The 23696-nt window shown below is 37.6% G+C and overlaps 1 long non-coding RNA gene across 1 annotated transcript; it reads left to right on the top strand.

Moving 5' to 3' along the window:
• Positions 1 to 65: 65 nt before the first annotated feature.
• LOC141573203 (uncharacterized) lies at positions 66 to 12695 on the top strand. The gene is made up of 4 exons (XR_016021071.1): positions 66 to 2344; positions 3484 to 3662; positions 8706 to 8778; positions 11702 to 12695. It is a non-coding gene; the product is annotated as an uncharacterized LOC141573203 (long non-coding RNA).
• Positions 12696 to 23696: the final 11001 nt, after the last annotated feature.

Genomic DNA, 23696 nt, shown 5'->3' on the forward strand with positions numbered 1-23696 from the left:
GGGGCGGGGCTACGGCGACGTGCGGACATGGGGATTGGCCGCCGAGTGCACGCCCCGCCCTTCTGCGAAGGGGTCTGGGAAGTCGGGTCTTCTGTGAGCAATAGTCTCCTCGCTGGCCGCTTCCACCTTTTTTATCCTGCTGTAGGATCTTGCACTAGCTTCCGGACCTGAGAGGGACTAACGCGGTGAAACAGCTGGGTATGAGGCTGAGGATGTCTTATGGACCTTTGTCTGACGGACAGGGTCTAGCCCTGCAGGAGTCTTTTGACCTCTAGCCTGCTCTTACCCCGTTTTTTTCCCTTTCTCCCACCCCCACCTCCCTTTAGTCAGAATCTCTCTGGCCTTAATGAAAGGAAATACGGCAAGATGAGGTGTGCAAATGGGTACTGGCTAACCAGATGTGTGAACCAGGAAGTGCTGAAAATTCAGTTAGTGGTAATACCACAAAGCCTTCTGTAGGCACACGGGGTGTTTGGTTCTGTCATTACTCAAGTGCTGCCAGGCAATGGCAGGGGTGGCTTCCTCTGGGCTTTGGAAAACGTATCTCTCTTTTAGTTGACAAAAGGGCTTTGAAATCAGAACACTAGATTAAAGGGCGGAGCCTACTAACCATTGAGGCAACCCCAAAGCAGTCTGGAGGTGGAGGTAAGGTCTTGGCTTTATTGGTGTTCACCATCGTCTACAAGGCCTTACTAGAGGGCGAGGAAGCTATTTTGCTTCCTTTAAAGACTCTCATTAGGAAGTTCTTTAGTGACTTTTCTGCATAGATGTTAGGAGAGGGTAGACTCTGGGCTGGAATCTTGGTCTCTCCACCTATTAGCTGTGTAACCTTGGCGACTTATTTAGCAACATGCCTAGAAAAAAATAACGTTTGTAAGTTATTGTTGTTATTTTTCCTCTGATTTATTTAGATTCAGCTCTAGTGTAGTTTGCCAGGATATGCCACTAATAGATCCAAAAGAATCTAACGAGAGAATTTTAAAACACCTAATGATTCTTACCCGGACCTCTCATTTTTCTGGTGAGAAAACTGAGATCAGAAAGATAAACTGATAGGCCCAGGCTAGAAGAGAAGTGCAAATATCCTGACATCAAGGTTAGTGCTCTTTCCTTGGCTCATGCTTCCAGACTTCTCTCATACAGTCCTACCTCCATCCTCTTCTCTTCCCCAACCTGTGCATAGCTACAGCCAGCCTCATCCCCTTCCCTCCCACAGCCACTGTAAAACAAGGAAAGGAGAACGTTCAGCGGTCACAGTGTTCCAAATGGAAAGGAAAGCAAAGCAAAAAACCTCAGGATTCCATATCTCATTTTAATTTTATTAAAATTTATATTAAATAAGGGATAATATTTTTCCAGTGAGCAAGAAACACTTCCAAGGATAAGTTTGGCCACAGCATGTCTAAGAAAATTACTAGCAAGAAGGAATGTTGATATGAACAATACTGGATAAAATCAGCCCCTCCCACTCTCTTAGGTATTTTTGAAAATAGCTATTATTTTGATGAAAACAATACATACTATTCAAACAAATACAATTTTTTTCCAAAATCCTATAATCCAGAGAAAACCATTTTTAAAAGTTCATGTTACATTCTTCTAGGCGTCTCTAAGACTAAAATACACATAAAGACATATACATACAATACTTCATACATGGAATCTTATGTACACAGTTCTTTTCTCTCTGAACAATATGTCATGAACAACATCATTTTTAAAAGTTGCATAGTGTCCATTAAGTGGATATACCATCATTTATCTAACCAGCATTCTATTGATTGACTTTTAGGTTTTTCCCAAACTTTTACTATTGTAAGCAACTCATAAACTTTCTTATGTATGTCCCTTTGCACAACTGTACAGTTACAATCTTCTTGGACAAATTCCTAGAAGTGACATTTTTGTCAGCCAATTCTTATCAACTAGAAATGTTGATAATGTTAGCCAACATTATCAACCAGAAAAAAGAAATTTGTGGCCTCTTTGAAAAATATATTTTATATGTGGGACTCCAAATGACCAGATTTTCCCATTTGAAACACAGATAAACCTCAGTATTGTCTGTCTGGTGTGATATTTCAATAATGTGTGTCAGAGCTCCTTGAAGCAGGGTGCTAGACACTGCTAATTGTTTAAAACAATATGCTTTCTTTTTTACTAGCAGAACTCTGATTGTCACGTCCAGCATGACGGGAGCTGTGGGAAGCGAGAAGGGCGGCGCAGGGCTAAGAAAAGACAGTAACCAATATAAGAGTGCGAGCGGGGCCAAAGGTCTCAAGCCTCAAGGTCTGAGCCCCGAATCAGGCCAACGCGTAGTTTTTATTGGTAAACTTCTAAAGAGGTAAAAGATTGTTAATCTCAAGATCTGTGTGTTAGTAGCCTGCTGGCTGTCTTTCCGCAAGTTCCCATTGTGTTCCAGCTTGAACTTTGCCTTCACACACATGCACATCTCCAAGGAATCCATTGAAGGGGAGGGACCGATATGAATCCTTCGGGTCTCAGTTTGCTGAGACTTCCCCTCAAAGGAGCCTTTCCGATATCTCTCCATCGGGCCTCAGTTTGCTGAGGCACTCCCTTGTGAAATCCTGGGAAGAGCGTGGGGGAATAAATGGTTTGACAGCTGTAAGGCAACATCTGATTTTTTTCAGGGTGACAATGTGTCAGTTAAAAATCTTTACTTCCCGAGACTCTTGTAAGCCATGTTTGGCCATGTGACCAGTCAACAAAATTAAAGTGGTTGTTGCTTGCAGGGACTCAAAGCTTTATGGAAGAAATGTGTAGTTTGTCATTGGGACCTGTACCCATTCTTTTTCTTACCAGTGGCATGATACTGGAGGTGGAGCAGCCATATTTCAGCCATAATAACGAAACCCACACACACTATTAATAGTGTAGGAAATCAGAGGTGCCTGGTTCATGACTGCTTTGGAGGCCCAGCCTACCCACTCTGGACTGCCCATTTCTGGACGTTTTGTTATGTGACGGAAAATAAATCCCTCCCATTTAAGGTTTTGTTGTTTGGGTTTTCTGTTATAAGCACTGAATGCAATTCCTAATTGATGCCTTAAGACAAAAGAAGTCATCATTTATTTAGCACTATGTGTAGAATTTTTAATAGGGTAAGATGAAAATGGGGACACAAAATGGAAACAAACAAGCAATAACAAAAAAAAAAAAACACTCTCTAATATACTTAGTTTCCATTTAAATACCCAAATATTACAATTAGATTAACAAATCATTTGTAATTATTAGATTAAATTCTGTAAAGTAAATTATATTCACTGGTATAGTAGTTTTAAATTATGTCCACAAGTTCTTTGATACTAATTCCTTCAAAAGGTGGAGCTGAATTCCCCTCACCTTGAGTCTGGACTGTGCTTAGTGACTTGTTCTCATGAATAGAACGTTGTAGAAATGACATAGTGTAATTTTTTAGGGGAGGCCCACATTATAGTAATGAAGCCTTCCTGCCAACAGCTAATGAGGAACTTAGGACTCCTGACAATAGCAATGTGAGCGACCTTGGAAGCAGATTCTCCAGCCCTAATCAAGCCTTCAGATGACTGCATCCCCAGTCATCTTCACTGAACCTCAAGAAAGAACCTGAGCCAGACCACTCCACTAAACTACTCCTGAATTCCTGGCCTACAGAAACTGTGAGTTAATAAATGTTTGTTGTTTTAAGCCGTTACATTTTGGGATAATTTGTTATATGCAGTAAAGATAACTAACACATCTGGGTATAATAGAGTCTAGCACAATGCCTGGCACATATATCAGTGTTTATTTATGGTTTGAATGAATAAACAATTGAATGAAGTAGAATATATCTTTTTTACTTTAAAGGGTAACATACAATGCTGGTATTATCTTTGATCCCTGACACCTGTATTATAAAAGCATTTTCTGACATGATCATAGAGAAATCAGTTGTGAATATTACCGAGATATAAACATCTACAATCCTGGAAGAAACATACTGAATAGGGCAATAGAACCCTTGAGACTTGAATAATGCTTCCAGTTTTATCACTAATTAGCTGAATTGCTGATGGCAAGTCACCTAAGCCCTCTATATCTCAAGATCACTATCCATAAATAGGGGAAAATAACCCCAGCCTGCCTCAAAAGGTGGTCAGTGAGATTATATGTGACAATGTAATTGTAAACCCATTACTATTTGTTGAATTACATTAGGCTCATGAGGTCTATCCTATTGTATTTTAAACAATTAAGCATTAAATATTCTAGCAGTGTACACCACGAAGACTTTTCTTTCAAAAGGTGATAACTTACTGATTTTACTGTGTATCTTTGTAAAATATTAGCATCATTCATAATAAGCAGTTAGGATTTAAGAATATGGCAGGATAGTAGGTTATTATATGTCAGATCTCATTTTATTAGCCTGCTGACAATTTATTGCACTTTAAAAAGAATACATAATTATGACTGGCTTCTTTTTCTTTTCATGAATTAATTTGTAATTGTGGTTGGGTGTGTGTCCCTCTTTATGGTAAGAGTGGTAGTTAAATATACTTAGTAATAGATATACATTTAACCAATAATTTGGTCTGAGTCGAAGAGTTTATCCTAGAGCAAAATTGCACCCAGCAGCAAGAAAATAAATGGTAAAATACATGTCTTTCTCTTTCAGAGAGGAGGACTTGGGCACTCAGGGGAAGACTTAATACAATGAAACATCAGAGGTAGAGATTATGCAATTATTGACAACACACAATTTAATAGCATGGCTAACTCCAGAGGTAAATATGTGAGGAAGAGTAAGATAGAGCCTTAGTGTAGGAGTCAAGTCCTGATTATGTAGTGGATGAACTACTCAAACTCTCTGGTTTTGTTTTATATATTGTTCGTTCTTGCTTTCTGCTGTTCAGCTGTGACTCCAAATCGGTTGAAATTACTGGCTTAACTAGACATCAGATTATTTGTGGTTGTAGATGACCCCTGCTAACTACCATCTTTATTAACCTGAGTAGGAAGAACAACCCTAGAAAGAAAAGGACAGAGCTTCCTTCTTTGGCAATAATGTGCTTTTCAACAGAGCTTCTCATCTCAGATTGAAAAATACCTGCCAGGATAAAGTATTTTCACCCTATGGAACCTAAGAGAGCATTTTCCAAACAGTTTTTATTCCTTGCAGCTACTGCTTCACAAAATCTACCAAGATTTTGAGATAGTTGCAAAGGTTAGTGTTATTTTCTAAATTGACTGACATATGAAAGGGATAAAGGTGAAAGACAGAGCAGAGGAGGAGATAAAGAAAAAAAGAAAGTCTAGGAAATACTTTTAACCTCAAGGGAAGAGGATTCAGCATGACTCACAACTTATTAGCTTACAAGTGAGACTGCCACGTGTGTACTGAGGACTTGTGTCATCTAGAGAAATATTCTCAACTTACGAGGTTTGGCTCCCTGGGATTACTTGTTTTTCTAGTTCCCTGGAAGAAGAATCAGGATTTTCCTTAATTGTTTTCCCTAGTGGGGCAACAAAAGCACAGAACATTTGTTGTAAGTGGAATAAATGAAGCCGGCTTCAGTTAAAAGTCCTAAGCAGTAAATAATTTAAACATGCGTATGCTACCTCTATTGTAAATAACTGACTTAACAAATTTTAGCTGCATAACATGGCACTTTTTCTCTTCTTTCTTTTAAGTTGCATTTAAATGTGTTTAAATCTGAAAATGGATGGTGCTAGATACTTTTTTGGGTTTCTGTCCATCCTCCATAGAGCAGCACCCCTCTCTTCCTCATCCCTTTCTCCTGAAATTTCTTCATCAGGTTGGGTCCCCATAGCCATGTTTATATGAAAGGACCTTTCTCCCTTCCTGGCCGCAGCTGATTCAATAGGTTTTGATCCTTTAAGGAATCTGAATCAACCAGATTCTTGTGGGAATTTGGAATTGGGAAAGAGAGGCCTTACTCTCTGTTGAACACTGAAACTGTAACCCAAACATGGGCTTCTAACCCACACACGTAAACCCAAGATAAGGGGCACTCACTCTACAGGGAGAGATAGAAATGAAACAGACTATCTGAGAATAGTAACAACTCTAAGCTGAGTGCTCCCTGAGAGAGAAAGGGGAGTCACTTCCTAGTTTCCCACAGCCCCATCCCGTAAAAGGCCTGACTGCTCTTGAGTTCCCTGAATCTCTACACTGTATTCTTATATATGTAATTACACTTTTTGAAGTTAGTTTGAATGGATAATTTCCCCATTACTTAAAATATGTTTCGTTACTTCATTTAAGAGAGATCTAAATAGTTTTCATTTATAAGAGGTAAAAAGTATTTTGAAAGATTTTTGTCCAGTTTTATCCCCCCAAAATTACAAGGTATACAAAGAAACAAGAAAGTATGGCTCATTCAAAAGGGACAGAATAAATTGGTCAAAACTATCTCTGAGGAAGTTCAGACATGGGAATTACGAAACAAAGATTTTAAAACAACTGTTTCAAATATGCTCAAAGAACTAATGGAAAACATGAAGAATGAACTAAAGGACATGAGGAAAATAATGTATGAACAAAATGAGAGTATCAATAAAGAGATAGAAATAAAAAGGAACTAAACAGAAATTCTGGAGCTGAAGAGTATAATAGCCACAATTTGGGAACTGTTGGCTCTAAGACAGCTTTTTTTGTAGGAGACTCTGGGCCTGGTTCCCCAACAGGGGATGGTGTGCCTTAACTCAAATCATAAAATTTGTTACAGTTTAGTGGGAAGATCTTGGCCTTTTGAGTAAGATTGATGTGTTTCAATTACAGCTATAGATAAAAATAACAGTGACTAACATTACTAATTAAAGTAGAGAATGCTCTAAGAGGGAAGAACTCCAAGTCTAGGACTTCTTACTGACTTCTGCGGCTCACTTACTATATATTAGGCAGTGTGTTATAGTTAAGTCACTCTACTAATCACCTTATTTTAATCTTCACACCAACTCTCTGAAGTAGGTGTTATCAACCCTATTAACTGATAAAGAAACTAGTTTCAGAGATTAAGCACTAGGAAGTAGTATAACAGGGATTCCAACCCAATTTTTAAAAAATTGCTTCACTGAGATGTAATTAACATGCAATAACTATACGTACATAAGGTGTATAATATGATGTTTTGGCATATGTGTACACCCATGAAACCATCACCACAATCAAGATAATGAACATGTAACTATTGCCCCCCCAATTTTTCTCCAGCCACTCCCCACCCCAATCCCATCTCCAAGCAACCACTGACCTGCTTTCTGTAACTACAGATTAGTTTGCATTTTTTAAAGTTATATAAATGAGTCATACAATGTGTGCTCTTTTTTATTTGGCTTTTTCACTCAGTATAATTACTTTGAAATTAAACCATGTTGTTGAGTTTATCAAGAGTTCATTTTTATTGCTGAGTAATATTCCATTACAAGGATATACCATCATTTGTGTATCCATTCATCTGCTGATGGACATTTAATCTGTTTCTGACCCTAAATCTGTGCTACACTCTCTCCAGCTCCATAATTTACTGTGTGGTCATAGAAAACGGAATTATTCTCTTTAAGCTTTAGTTTCTCTCACTGTAAAATGGCAATAATATTTCTTTCCACAAGATGGTTATTAGTAAATGAGAGATAATATGTGAAATCACCTAGTACTGTGCTTGGTACTCAGTAGTTGTTCATAAATATTCGTTTATTTTTCCCCAAGAAAGAAATATCTCCAGGGAGGAACTGAGAAAAAATATAGCAGTACATGCCTTCCTGGACTTTTTCTTTCTGCATTTTCACCTCCTACTTGAAGATTTCTCACTTTAATTTCCCCTGCTTGCCTCTCATCTGTCACCTGTTTTCTTTCTAATACAAATATATACACAAACTCTTTTTTCTTATTCTTGTAGCATGGCTGAAGTAGAGTGCTATTTTCATAAAAATTAAGGGATAAATTAAAAGGTTTTGTAAAGGTTCTATGATTCCATAAAACCAAGCAGCATAAAAATAGTCAAGACACCTAGATGCATGCTTCTATCCCAAATAATTCCAGCAAAGTTAGTCTAAGATATGCATTTTTTTTCTTTTCAATTTTATTTTGACATAATTTCAGACTTTACGGGAAAGTTGCAAGAATAGTATAAAGAATCTCTGTACAGCTTTTTCTTTGGTTATTTTAAAATTTTAATGATTCACTTGAGCTATTCTCTTGCCTCCAAAATTTAAGCTAATAGTGGCTTTGACAGAAAATACTCAGTTAACTTAATGTGATAATAAATTTAACAACAATAACATTTCCAAAAATTGCTTACTGAATACTTGATAAGTGACAGACAACCGGCTCAATATTTAACTTAAACGATCACCTACTCTTAACAACCTTATAAGATTAGGTACTATTAATATTATTATACCCATTTAATAGATGAGGATATGGAGACCAAGAGAGCTTTAGGATCTTGCCCAAGGCCACACAGAAATCTTGTGGTGCTGAATGCAAATGAAACCAACTAGATTCCTGGATCTGCGTTTTTAATGCTAATCTTTTAAATCAAGTGTCAGCAAACTACAGCCTTTGGCTAAATCCAACCTATAAAAGAGCTTTATTTAGTCCCAGATCTGCTTTTCAAAGGATCACCATTCTCTGACACAGGTGGCTGGGCACAACCTGATCTGAGCTCCTTCCTAACCTGGCTTCTGTCTTTCAGTTATCTGGCCATTTCCTCTCACTGGCTGCTGTGATTTCTTGTTCTGCTCACAGAAAAACACCAGCCTGACCCGGTAAGTTCTAACTTCCTGACACAGGTCTTTACACTGAGGGTCTCAGGTCTAAAGGAAACACCTAAGTGCCCAGTAAAGTTGATATGCAGCATTAATCTTCACCAGGCTGGGGCATTTCTGGGGCATTTTATGATGACTCACCCCATACATCTTAAATAATACAAAATGATACTGTATATACGATCAAAGTTGGCAAACCTGGGGTAGGCACTGTGGTGCATTGTTCTGATCCCCTTTTAGGGCTGAAAGATTTATACCCCCAGCTACTGGAAGTGCTGCCAGCAGACAAACCTCAGCAGCCAGCCAGCCCTCTTGGGGAATTGCCTCAGGTGCAGATATAGCTGCCTCAGCCCAAGATGAGCCCCCGATAAGGGCATCCACATCCAATGACTGATCAACACAAGCCTGTAAAGACCCAGCCTCCCAACACTGACCTGTGACACTCTCTAGGACCGGTCCAACATCAGAGTTCCCCATCCAGTTGAGTAGAACCTTTTTTTTTTTTTTCAGAGAGAACACAGCTTTATTACGCCGGTGGGCTCAGCGGGATCCTTCCCAAAAGACTGAGCCCCTAGCAAGGTTTTGAGCAGGTTTTTATGTGTTGGGGACTTCAGTAAAACCTTTTTAAGACAACGTTATAGCCCAGTTTTTCCCTCTGTCCAGTCCTGCTTTCTTCTCTTCCCTTTCACAGATATTCATCTCCCTAATAAATTGTATGCATGTTGATCTGTGTTTCAGAATCTGTTTTCTGGGAAACATAGCCTATGACAAAACCTAAAACAAGAGGAGGGCTATATCTCAACCCCCTTAAAATTCAACCTTCTTTTTAAGTTTCTGTCAGTGAGTCATATCATTTTGAGTGACTCTGCCTACCTAGAGTTAGGTCTTCATACATTAAGATCAATGTTCCACATGAGAAATGAAGAGAAATAGACCCTGTGCAACCTGTCAGTCTTGTTCTCTGCCCACAAATGAGCCCGTAATCATACCACCAACTAGATTCATAATCATCAAACCAATTCAATGGTGATTTGGACAATTACTGAAGCTTTTGGATTTTTCACATTTAATCAGAGGTAGAATTTTGAAATACTTTCAGTATGCCATCCCTCTTTATGACCATCTTTGCTTTAGGGTAAACTTCAATAGACTGTACTTGCACATGTGTTTTAAGGATACTTGAAAGATCGCATACTAGAGAAAGGATGGAAAGTGTTCATGTTTTCCTATCTTTCTGATATCTTTTTTAAAAAATGTTTCCATGGTGATACAACCTAATAAAGTACTAGGTATTAGATAACATGTGTTCTCATCCTGGCTCTGTTACTTATTAGCTGCTTTCTGAGTCTCATTGTCCTCAACCATTAAAGGGAGATATGATGCCCGTATTTTAGAGTGATTATGTTGGTTAAATGAGAGGATATTTACAAAGGCCTACCATAGTACAAGTCCTCAGGAAATGGTAACTATTTTTATAAACAAGCATAATATTGATAATAAGTGCATTGACCAAAAATTTTAAAAGGAAAGATCTTTTCAACAAATATTTCAATTTGTTGCCACATTTTCCATCCCCTAGTAGCAAATACTAATTAGCAAACAAAGATATCCACTATATAGATTTCTATACCGAAATGTGCATAAATGATTTTCATCCAGGGGTCAATTACCTTTAAAGTAAAGGAGTTGGATTAAGTGATTTCTGTTTTTCCCCCAGTGTTTAAAGCCTCATGAGTCTACAGATTAGGATGACCTCCAAAAACAGAAGCAACTGTTATTTCTGGGAATTGAGTCTTTCTCTGTTGAGAGGGGCTGCATGTCAACAGAACTCTAGTTCTAAGTCCTCTTGACTAGTAGTCTACTTGAAAATAATTCAGACTCTCAATCTATTATACCATTGCTTATACAAAATACCTGTCATACAGAAGTAGTAATGATTAAATTATAAAAATGGAAGTTACTGTCCATTTTTTTGTCCTTGTCTCATAGTTGCTTAAACTCTATTTATATTGAATGCATGTTATGGCTCATTATTTTTCTCTCGATACTAATTACTTCTGCTGATTAGTGCTGTGTTTGTATATGGAGGCAGTTCTGTGCAAACACAAGTGAAGAGTTCAACTTTTCCTCTGTCATCTGGTAACATCGTTCTCAGGGACTGGTTTCTCTGATACAATTTCTACAGCTACATCACCTCTTTGGATATGTCCTCCCTAAGACGTGTGCCCTCTATTTCATCTTTGTCTCTAGAATGAGTTGCGTGTGTATGTTTATACTCTCGAACCAATTTAGAGTCAAACCTTACCTCTACTTTGAGCTGGACTTGCCTCCTTTTTTACTGAGTGGATCCATCCTAGCAGACACCCAGGACCATCTTTATTTTCCTCCCCTTCTCAATATCTGTCTCACATCCGTTTTTCTACTTCCTGCCTAAGGAGTCTGACCTCCTTTCTCAAAGGAAGCAGAGTAGTATTTTGTGTCTCTTAGTGCTCTACCTGGACCATTTAATACACATGTTAGAGCATTGTCAATCCAGATAACATTACCTATCCCCGTATATATTAGACTTTCATCAAGGATGTAAATGATGGGGGAAATGGCCAGGGCTAGTGGTTGAAGGTAGAAAGTGGAGGCTGATGAGCAGAGAGGTAACACTTTATAGTTGAAGCCTGAAAGCTCTGGATGGAAGGTGACGATGGTATACAGAAACAGAACAGAAAGAAACGTTCAGAGTTCAGAAGAACCAGCACCATTTCAATGAGGAGACTGGAATTTGTACCCAATATAAAATGTAGAGGCAAGAGGGACACGCATGGGGGGCAGGAAAGAGTTGCAGGCAGAAACAAGGATCAGGAAATTAAATTTAGCTTAGCTTCTCATGTGCAAATGGCTACTTATGGTTTGGCTGCCTTTTATCTTTGAGGTACAGCCACATCTCCCAATTTTTCAACACTGGTAACTACGAAGCTCTCAAGGAAGTGAAAAAGGGAATGAAAAGATACGCTGCACTCCCGTTTACCAAGCTCCCAGCTGATAACTCAAAGGCCAGTTCACTTTTCTTTCATTATACGTTAAATATGCTTTTAGGGACTGTTGTGATACTGTTTGAAACATTATTTCTATAGGAAAATACATTCTTTCTTCAAATTGGATCACCTTTAAACGTATTTTTGGGATACAGCTCATATGGAGACAGCGGACTTTTTCTAGTGTACTAACATTAACCATCTACATGTTTCAGATAAAGACAATTCAGGTGGTAAAACAGTGACTTGGCAAGGGCACTATGATGAAACTAAGCTAAAATTGGAATTTCATGCACCTTCATTCAGTCTGTAAAACTTCTTTTTCTATTGGACTTCTAAGGAGCCTTCTTTGCCATGAAAAGATTACCATGTTTCCCCCAAAATAAGCCCTAGCCAGACCATCAGCTCTAATGCGTCTTTTGGAGCAAAAATTAATATAAGACCCAGTGTTATGTTATATTATATTATATTATATTATATTATATTATATTATATTATATTATATTATACCTGGTCTTATAGTAAAATAAGAGTGGGTCTTATATTAATTTTTGTTCCAAAAGACACATTACAGTTGATGGTCTGGCTAGATCTTATTTTCAGGGAAACACGGTATTGGGGAAGGGAACAGGAGGAACAGAACAAACCTCTCTCTCATGCTCTCTTGCTCTCTCCCTCTCTTTCCCCCTCTCGTTTTCTCCCTCTTTCCCCCTCTCCGCTCTCCCCTTTTCCTTCTACCTCTTCCCTCTCTCATTCTCCCTCCCTCGCCCCCACATCCTTCCTGCTTTGCATTTCTATTTCTCTTCCAATCAATTTCTTTCCTTCTCCCCCTCCTCCTCTTCCAATGCCTCTCTCTCTCTCTCTCTCTCTCTCTCTCTCTCTCTCTCTCTCTCTCTCTCTCTCTCTCTCTCTCTCTCTCTCTCTCGGAAATGGGTGTGTATTTGGGGGGGAGGGGAGGTGGTTTGTTTGCTTTTCTCTTCTCTTTCTTTGCTTCCTGGTCTGTCACTGCTCTCAGTATTTGGCCTGCCTCCTTTCAGTCTCTTCCTTTTTGTTTTTCAGTTCTTGTTTTTATACCTGCCCCTCCTAGTAGAGAAAAGAATGTCATCATTACTTTAATTTTTTAAAAAAAATTTTAAGTCCTTAACTCTTTCTGGCTCTGTGCTATTATAAAAAGGAAGTTACATAGACAGTGTCTGACTTCCAAAAGTACGAAGCCTATTGTGAAACTCAGCTGTGATTTTATAACACCCTTGTGATTCCTGACTTTTTTGGTTTGTTTCTCAGTCCCATTAAAAATCTAGTGATAACAACGAATTGCTTCCTTCCAAAAAGGCCTGTCACAGACATGCCTGATTCACATACAATTTCAGAAGGTTCAAAGACTCCCTGAACCCCAAAGGAGTTTATGATCTCAGATTAAGAATGCTGCCTGTTGTCTCAATATATTTTACAAATGTCACACAATTTGAGATAGGAAGAATTTCTTGAAACATGATCAATTTTAATTCATTTCAGTAAGAAAAGCAGTAGGCCATTTTGTGTGGTTGGCGAGGTAAAAGGGAAAGAAATGTTATCACATTACAAGTAGATTGTAACATTATCCAAAAGGAACAAACATTTATTGAGCACCATCTACTACATACATACCTATATATAAAATTCCTACATGATACAGCTGTTGTAAAAATTACATATATGTATATGTGTATTTAATATATATATGTATATACACAGATATATACATTTGTGTACATATATTTGTATAGGTATACAAATATGTGTATATATAATATATTAAGTATATAAAATATAAAAAGCATATATATAAATATAATTTTCACAATAGCTGTATCATGTAGGAATTATACTCAGATATGAAAATTGAGATTCAGAGTGATCAAATAGCTAACTCAGTTCACCAACTAGTGAACAATAAATCTAAGCAATGATCCTAACCAACATCTAACTCTAATGCCCCCTCAGAGGATGACTTCTCATTTATCTTTTCTACTCAATACAAAACTTAGCATATAGAAGATACTCATAACAGGTTCAAATTTTGATTAAATTAAATCTAACTGTGGGGGGGGGTGTCAAGTACAGAGCCTTGCAGTAGATCACTGGAGGTTAGAGACCACTTTCTCCACTCCCACCCCCCATTTAATTTCTTATTTTTAGAGAAAAGAAGGGGGACATTAACAGTTCTGAAGAGTAGAGGGGACTCTATAAAATTGCATAGAAATATAATAATTTTACTTCACTCATCAGAGAACTCTGTCAGGTCTATCATTGTGAAGATAACAGGCTGGAGTATGCCAGTTTTCTTTAGAAAGGAATATATTGCAAAGTTAATGCAATATTAACTTGAGGAAACCATGTTTGATTAGTGAGCCCTCCGAACATTGAAGGAAGCATTTTGACTGAGGCTCCTGAAATATAAGGAACAATTTGAAACATGCCTTGGAGGAAAATACAGCAATTTTAACATAAGGAGTTTCTCAAATAAAGTCTGATTTTAAAGGAAAAAGAATCTCATTGATTGAAGAAATTGTTCAAAATGTGGATGCACATATTCTGAGGCAAGCTAATGAAGGAAGCTGTAATGTGAAGAGAGTTGGTGAGGAAAATGAAAGCAATATCAGAATGTGGGCAGCTCTCGGATAGAAGCTGGTTATACTTCAAAAGAATACCTTTAGGGAAGCTAAGAAATACTTAACTAAGTTTAACAGAAACTGTATTGGAAGTAATTATTATCTTAGAAGCCAGTTAAAGCAATGGAGTGATGCAGAATCTGACTTGTGTTGCCCTGATCACTAAGTTCATGATTTAAAAATAACCCCATCTTGACTTCAGGTCAGGGGGACATCACGATGCATAGTTTTTAAATTTCTCCAATCCCTCCTTAAAAACATACAAATAACTAGAATAGCAATAGAAAAATTCTACTCACTACATCCTCGAGAAAACCAACTGACAGAACATCCCCATGAACCTCAGAACGCCAGTGAGTTTTGCCCCCACCTGAACCACCAGCAAAGCAGGACCCATGCAGGACACGTGTAAGTTTAGCAGCTATGCAGAGGTAGTGGAGGGGAGAGAGAGAATTCTAATGGTTCTATAAGTACAGCAATACAGCAGTTGCCAACAAAAATTCAAGAAGAGAGGGTCCCTCCTTGAATGGAATTCTCAGCAAGTGAATATCACGAGAATAACAGTGAAAAGGAGAGGGTTCCAGGCTCCAACTGTGGATAGTGGAATAAAAAGAGCACAGCTACACACCATAGATCAAAGGTGCTGCGCTGGCTTAAATCCTCAAAGAACTGAAATAGCTAATAAAACTGTCCTGAGGAAAATGCGACTGTGAAGAGAATTCAAATTGAGCAGGATGGGAACTCTGAGGGCAAAGAGGAGAAAAGGATCCAACACTGCGGGGAATGCGGACTCCAGAGAATGCAGATCTCAGAAAGCAGGTGTGACTACAGAGAGGCTATTTTCATTTCTGTCTGTCTATCATCTGTCTGTCTATCTATCTATCTATCTATCTATCTATCTATCTATCTATCTATCTATCTACCTATCTATCTATCCATCTATCTATCAATCAATCATATATCTGTCTAATTTGTAATAACAATAGAGGAGAAAGCTCTTAAGCAGTGAAACTAGGAAAGCTATTACAGTGCATCCCAAGCCCCTCCAAGGGAGCCACTTCCTAAAAGCACAGGACACTCAAATTTGTTTATACATGAACAACAGAAAAGAACATTGTTGAACATTAAATACACTGTTATAAAAAAAAGGAAATGGACTGAATAATACAACAATGGATAATTACTGCATACCAGAAAATATGTAATCAAAAAGCCAGTGAAAACTAAATAATATAACAGAATTATCTAAAAGAATTTAAGAAAATAATAGAAACTATAAGAGAACAGCGTATATTAGAACTAGGAAACTCAGAAATGCGATGGCTAAACATCAGCTGGGGATTGCTATGATTCATACTGGACTTAAGTCACTGTGAAGGCTGGTCTATTTGCACTTTACCCTTACTCATAAAGTGTGTCCCTTTTTGGTCCTAATTGAAATGTATAGATCCCTTCTTCCGGGCATGGCTCTGAACTCCAGTTTTCCCCCAGCCCCCTGTATCTATCAAAAGTTTTGCTCAAATTCTCATCTTTTCAGCTGCTATTTTTCTAATAAGCAAACACCTCAAATCTAAAAGCAATGCCACGTGCCAGGCTCAGATACCTTCACATTGTTCTGAAACAACCTAGGCCTCCATTGTCATAAATAGAACTTGGGAAATACAGTTAACAAAGGAGGGAAGATAGATAGATAACAGATAGATAGATAGATAGATAGATAGATAGATAGATAGATAGATAGACAGATAGATAGGATTCAAGAGAAAAATGAGAGCTGTAGACAGGAAAGAAAGGTCCAACATAAGTGTAATTTATATTGGCAGAAGAAAATGAAACCAGTAGAACAAAGCAAATACAAAAATCCATAATGCAAGAAGATTTTCTTGAAATTAAAATAAATTGAACATTTATATTGAAAGAGCTCACCATTAACCTTGGAAAATGAACCTAACATTTTCACCACCAAGACATATTCTATTAAAACTGGCCAATAAAGAAAAAATGCTATGGACATCCAGGTAAAAAGACCAAGTCACTTAGAAAGGAAACATAAAGTCCTATTTTCATCAGACCGATCCACAGTTAAGACAATAGAGCAACACATTTTAAGATACTCAAGGAAAGAAAACATGACACAGTGATTTTTATATACACCCAAACTTGCTTTTAAGTTTAAAAGCTACAGAAAAATAAAGCAGCTGTGAACATGCAATAACTCCTGGCATATTTTTCCCTGAGAAATCTACCTAGAAAACAAACTTCAGACAACCAAGAAATCATAGGAGATGCTTTAGCTAAGTTCCAGGCACATAATAGCATGCCAATAAATGTTAGTTGAACAAATGGATAGATGTATGGATACATGGATTAAAGAATAAATTTATGAATTTCAGGGTATATCTGGTAGGGAAAAGGAAAGGGCCATCCATATTACTAGTTACCACAGAGCTAAGGATGTAAAGTCAAAGAATGTTCTGGGAAAATTTTTTTTAGATCAAAATGAATAAACTGTGTTCAGAGTGATTTGCCTACGATACACAGATGGCCCATGGGTGAGCCAGGAAACTGATCCAGAGTTTTCTTAGTGAAGTTCTCTTTAAAAACTCATTCAATGACAAAATATCACCTTTAAATAGCATTATTTATTTTCCCCCCAAATAAACTAATCCCATAGTAAAATATTTCTTGAAGACTGGGGCATAACTTTTTTTTTCATTAACTTTTAAAAGTTACAACAGCAATATATGTTTATTAGAGAAAGATTAGAAAAAAAATTTACTTATAATCCCGTCACCCAGACAAAACTTATGTTACAAACATTTTTTTCACCTTTTTAGACATTTTCATTCTTCAAGCAAATGTACACTAGTGTTTAAAACAAAACTAGAATCATGTCATATTGTTTTGTAGTCTTTTTCACTAAATATATCATGATCATCTTTCATTATCAATAAATATTGAACTAAATTGCATGAAAAAACTTTAAATAATCTTATATTAATGGAAATGTAAATTTGAATATTTATATTCTGTTTTCCTGAGCATTTCATGATTTCAATTCACTCAATGTTATCTGTATATAGTATCTCTTGTCTACCTTAACTTATATTCTCCCTTTATATATGATTGATTGTTCTGAATCTTAAACTTGCCAAGCTGATTAGTTACAGCTCCTTGGTACCTCCTGAAACCTGGAGGCAGTGTCATCTAATGGGATTTTTCCTTTGATGGGGAAAAGTGAGAGACAATGAGAGGGGGAAGGAACTGCTGTGTGCTGAGGGGAAAGGAACTTGGAGTGAGTAAACTAATGAACTGGGGGTAAATATGTTGGCCTTGTAGATCAAGCCTCTTATGGAGATGCCATAATCCTGTGTGGTTCTGGGGAAGAGAGAGGCTTCCTGTTTATAGTAGGGGACTAGAGAATTCTGGAGAAGCTACGAGAGCACCACAGGCCTGGCTGCTAGTTGGCTGGGTTAGAGGAACAGCATTCAGACCCTCTTCCTGTACTGGCTTCACCTCACATCATGTGAAACATACTAACAGGCAACCACTTCTCACCGAAGGTATTTCCATCTAACCAATGGAGTCTTTAGATGCAGATGACTACTTGACTTGATGTTACCTTTATAGATATTCAGTATTTATTAATTTCAGTTTTTTCAATATATATTTTTTGTATTGTGGGCCCAATAAGTTTTATGTTGCTTTTATTTCTTTTTCAGGCATCTGGCCATTTTGCAGGCTCTTGAAATACTTGTGGGCCTGGGCACTGTTCCTCTACTGCCCAATGCAATGCATGGGAAGGTCCTGCAACCAACTCGGGGTCTGCCCCACTACTGCATAGGCTTCCTGTCCCCATATCTCTAAGGCATTGCTATGGACGGGGCCCCTAGCTCTGTTGGACCATGGCAATGCCATGTGTGTGCTGCCAACACAAAAATCACAACGAGAAAGTCTAATGCTGCCAGAGCAGAGTTTCTGGTTTTCTTAGTTCAAGTATATACCCAATCCTGAGTAAACCTCTTGGGGAGGAAACAAAAACATTTTTGTTTTTGTGACAGATAAATGGGACCAGAGTTACTTAATTTGAATATTAATGTGTATTATGTACCTAGTTATTAGAGTGGTGCAAATGGATTAGTCTCAGCGAGTTTATAGAATTAACTCAAAAAATTTTACCCAATAGCAATAGGTTCTCGGGGTAAATTGTTTGGATTCTGTTCCCAGTTCTGCCACTAGAAACCGAGTCATTTAAGAAAATTAGTTCACCTCTCTAAGCCTCAGTTTTCTCACCTGAAATATGAAAATAGTAATAGTACCTACCTCATATAGAATTGTTGTGAGTATACCATGAGATAACGCATAAACATCACTTTAGTATAGAGCTTGGCATGTATTAATCCCTTTGTAAATGTTGGCTGTATTACTATTGATATCATATATTCAGATGGAGACTGCAGCCAAGAAATCAACAGAAGGCTGAAACTCGAAAGGGCAGCAGTGGAGGAAGTAGATCACCAAGAGCAAAGATGTATAATCAGAGACTTTAGTCTAAGGCTAAGATCATCCACACCCTCGTATTCCCAATTCCTATATACAGATGGAAAAGTTGGACAGTGAAGAAGACTGATAGGCTCACAGGTTAAGAATGGTTACTGCATTTTTAAATAGTTGGGGGTAAAAATAAAACGATATTTAGATGTAATAAATCTTAGCATGATAAGACTAGGATATTACTTATCAAGAAGTAGAGTAAAATTTATGTTAAAAGTTGAAATTTCCTGAGTGAGAACAGGGTATTTCTATAGGAAATTATAATCTATGATGTAGTGGTTAAGAGCCCTGGGGCCAAATTGCCCCACAAGCCTCAGTTTTCTTATATGTAAAATGAGAATATTAAGAGCACCCACCTTGGAGGGATGTTGTGATCAAATTACATAATGTATGTAAATTGCTTCACATATTTTTTGACAGGTCTCAACAAATATTTGCTGCTGTTGCTGCAACTGTTGTTGGCATTACTATTATTAGTAGTAGTAGTACGACTGTTATCTCATATGAGAGATATAAAGGCCCTGTTTTCCCCACCCTGGCTTTCTGTGGTTATTTGTATAATGGGTTTCACCACTGTCTAACCTTGCAGGTGATGGTGGCTTTTCTTTCTTTACCTTCCTACCCTTATGGGTGTTAAAGACCCCCTTTTTCAGGGTTTTTTGAAAGGAAGAGTTTTCAACAAGAGCCCAGTACATGTTGGAATGTCGGTTGGCATTCTTTTGGTAGATTTTGAACTGCTTTCTTGGCTCTTTATTCTGACTCAGTGTCTGATATATTGTTATTATTATTGGCGTTATTTTATATACTTGGCTCTTGGCCCTGCAGCCCAAAGTTCAATCCTCTTTCACTTCACACCTAGGTTTCCAGAAAGCTTACCTGAATCTCACTTATCAGGGTCCATTTAATTGGGATCATAAAAAACGTCTTGGAGTGGAATAAACAAGGCTTTTGGAATTCAGCAGACCTGGGTTCAAATTCCAGTACCACTACTTGCTGGTTTTATAACTTGGATCTGTCACAAGACCTCTATGTGAGACAATTTTAGTATATGTAAAACGGATAACTTAATGCCCATCTCAGTGTGTTTTCATGAGGATAAAATAAGATAATAGACATATATAAAGTAGATACCCTCCAAGTTAGTTTCCACCTATATTTTGTATTACTATATTTAAATTTGTATGAGTTTAGATTTATACTTGCTTCCTTCTTTCATGTTTGCTATTACAATTCAAAGGGTGCAACCAATATGCATAACAGTGATTTCAAATTTGTTTTACTGCCATATTTGAATAGCAGAGATGATCGTTTTTTTAGCTAATAAATACGTGTATATAGCTATCATGTAGGTGAAGCCCTGTTATATCTTTTATTCCTCCTGAGACAATTGCTTTTCTTGGAACCATTTCTTTCTATGTACTTGACCTTGACTCACTTTCTGAAATATATATTACTTATAATCATTAACTTGTTTGATTACCTTTAATTCAGTTGTATTGGTGCCTGAACATGAAATGCCCTTGTTTTTTCAGGTTGTTTTTTTTTTCAACCAAGTTCTATCTTTGCTAATTGTAACAATTCAGTCAACTCATTTTGCCCTTTATAATAAATGTGGTACTTCTGTCTCCAAATTTCTCTTAAAAGAAACGTCTATTAAAAGTATGTTTTAGTACAATGCGCATTTTAATAATAGTATCATTTTTTAAAATAGAAATGATTGATTCTTCAATTAGTAAAGAGTCCATTTATGTTGTAGCCTTCAATTAAAGTCAAAGTTCAAGAAACCAACATACTAGATTTGTCACTACAAACCTCTATCTAGATATATACACTCCTATGATGTAAGTATATAATTTATAATTGATTAAACATGGTCTCTCTGATCAGCCCTTTATACCCTTGGTCAAAAAATCAAATATTTTCTTGTTATTGTTTGTATTAAAAAACGTGATTCAATGATACCACTTTGACTTTCAATACCATTTCAGTTTCCCCCAGTGTTCCTATAACAGGATCAGCAAGGTGGTGGCCCATTGATGAAGGGAGAGGGAGGTGACTCTAGGAGAGGAATGGTAGGTATACAAGGCACACACACACACACACACACACCACAGTCAGTGTTGGGAGAGGATAAAAGGTCTTTGTCCTACGTTTCTAAATTCTAGGCCCTTTTACTCTCCCCCATCACCCCCCCCCCCCCCGAAGAAGGATAAATTAGCTTCTCTACGTTCTGGGCCCTTTCTCAAAAGTAGTATAATTCTGTTTTCAGAGAAATAGAGAATCCTTTGTGCCTAACAGCCTAAAGGAAAGGGGGGGAAGTGTCCTGGGGATTAGTTGAAGCCCAGGAAGTGTCCCGATTGGTGCACAATGAAAGGAACTGCTATGAGGACTGCTTCGTGCTCCACGTGCAGCCCGATGAGGAGGCCTGCCCAGTGTTGTGTTCCTGGGGTCACTTACGGCAGTAGAGGGATATCTTCATCAGGCAGGACCTCCGAAATTTTGTGTTTCCTTTGTAGTTTCTTTGATGCCACTTGTCCCTGTGACCTGTCACACTCCAGCATGCTCACCAGCAAACACCTTGGAGACTCATGCTCACCAGAGACCACTGACAGCTCTGGTAGTCATTCAGCAAAGATTTATTGAGTGCTTACTGTATGCCAGATTTTTGGTCTGGGGTTAGACCTTTGATAGGAGGAGGACAAAACATTAAGAGGTTCATAACCTCTCCCTTCCATTCTGTACCCTGATTTATCTCTCTCTTCATAGACCTCAATCACTATTTATATGTCTCTTTGTTTATTGTGTTTCACTCCATTGAATCCAAGGGCCAAGAGAGCAAGAACTCTGTCTTGTTTTCTGCTGTCTCCCCAGTGTCTAGAACAGTGTCTGGCATGGATTGTATGTTTCGCAAATATTTGCTGAATGAATGATTGAAAGGATCCCATTGTTTTAGTCAATGGAAGCCAAGTAGCCTTGTATGTTACTTGATCTTCTCTTTCTAAAGTTCTCTTATGTTTTTATACCTAAAATAAATATTGCCTTTTCTGCCTCTTTTCCTAGAGTGTTTATAATGCTGCATCATTTATAGTCTACAGAGCTACATAATGGACGGTGAGGTAAAAAACGGACACAGTGATCTTGTAAAGTCTCTAGTCTTTCAGACCCTTATAGAGCCAATTATTTTATGAAAGTCCTCTTCTGAAAGATTCATGCAGTTTTATAATCTACTTCAATTTGTATTTATAATTTGAAGCAAAAAAAATTGTCTAGTTTCTACATGAAAAACAAACCCTTTAGAAACAAGGAAGCAGTAGCCTCCGAAGCTTCCACCCACCACCTCCCTCCACCACTGTTGTCGCTCAGATTCTTCTCCTTTCCACTGCCCTCCCTCACCTGAGGGGGGGAGTAAGGGTGGGAAAAGAAGAAGGGCAAGCAAGCCACAGTAGGTTGAGGAAAAGATTACTGCAGGATTCTCTCGACTGTCATTTTTGCCAATGAAATTTAATAAGATGCATCATTTTCTATTTCTGCAGCAGTTGTTTGCCAATTTTCTAATAAAGACTTCATTGATGTGTCAAAAAAAAATACTTAGACAACCTCAAGTGACCATGCCTGTGACTTTTCTTCCATCGGATATCCATCACAGGCCTATTCAACTTTGCTGGCATGATCTTCTTTTAATAAAACCTGTGTCAATAAGTTTCAAACCTTTCATCACTTGGTGTTTACATATTGATTTTCTTTATAGTGTTCTTGAACCTTAATTTGAGAACTGATATTAGCTTTTTAGCATGCTGGAGTTTTCTTTCTTTTCCTTTCTTATAGAGATCAGTCGTTTTCTTTGTTTTGCTCTTTAGGTGGTTCTCTTGATTCTTGAGATTTATAATGCTCTACTGTTTTACCTACCCTTTTTTTTTTCTGCTTGTAGTAGCCCTTCAAAACCTTTTTGATATAATCTACCTCTTTCAAAAGGTCAACACAGCATTCTTGACAAAATGACATTTTTAATGCTCAAACTTCTCTTGACTTTTTAATGAAGAGTTTTAATTGTTTTTCCTTTTCCAACTTCCTAGGTTTCTTTGTATTGTGGGGAAGGAACAACCTTCCCTCTATTCTTAAGGTTCTTCTGGTTTAATAATCACATAGACATGAGAGAGATTATACTAGCAAGAGAAAATAACCAAATTTTATACATACACATATATGGGAACCCCACATGCATGAGAGGTTCAGAGATAGAAAAGGGGCTCTACGTATATAAGACCTTCTGAGCTAGCAATGAGATAATGCACCTCGGGGGCTTCAAAGGGTCTTTTCAGAATGATAAGAAGAACAGATGTTTAATAAGTTTGATATTGCTTGGCCATATAGGTGGGTTGAAAAGGGATCATTGCTGATAATCTCTTATTATGGGCAAGGCCCCTAATTTGAATTCTAGGTAGTTAAAGGGAGAGGAAGAAGTTTCTCTTGAACCTGAAACTAAAATTGCCCTTAGCTCAAAACAATCCACATACTGAAGAAGCACGTGACTTGTTCTGAACTCCCAGTTTAAAACTAGAAAAACAAGTAAAAAAAAAAACAAGTTTAAAAACAAGTAAAAGATTTAAGGGGGGGGGGGGGATTTTATAGTGTAGAGTGTACATGTACCTGCATCTGACTGTTAATTTTTTCTTTTAAGCATTGCCTT

Source organism: Rhinolophus sinicus, chromosome 4 (genome assembly GCF_057876585.1).
Source record: "Rhinolophus sinicus isolate RSI-liver-muscle chromosome 4, RSI-T2T, whole genome shotgun sequence".
In the NCBI taxonomy this organism is placed as follows: Eukaryota; Metazoa; Chordata; class Mammalia; order Chiroptera; family Rhinolophidae; genus Rhinolophus; species Rhinolophus sinicus.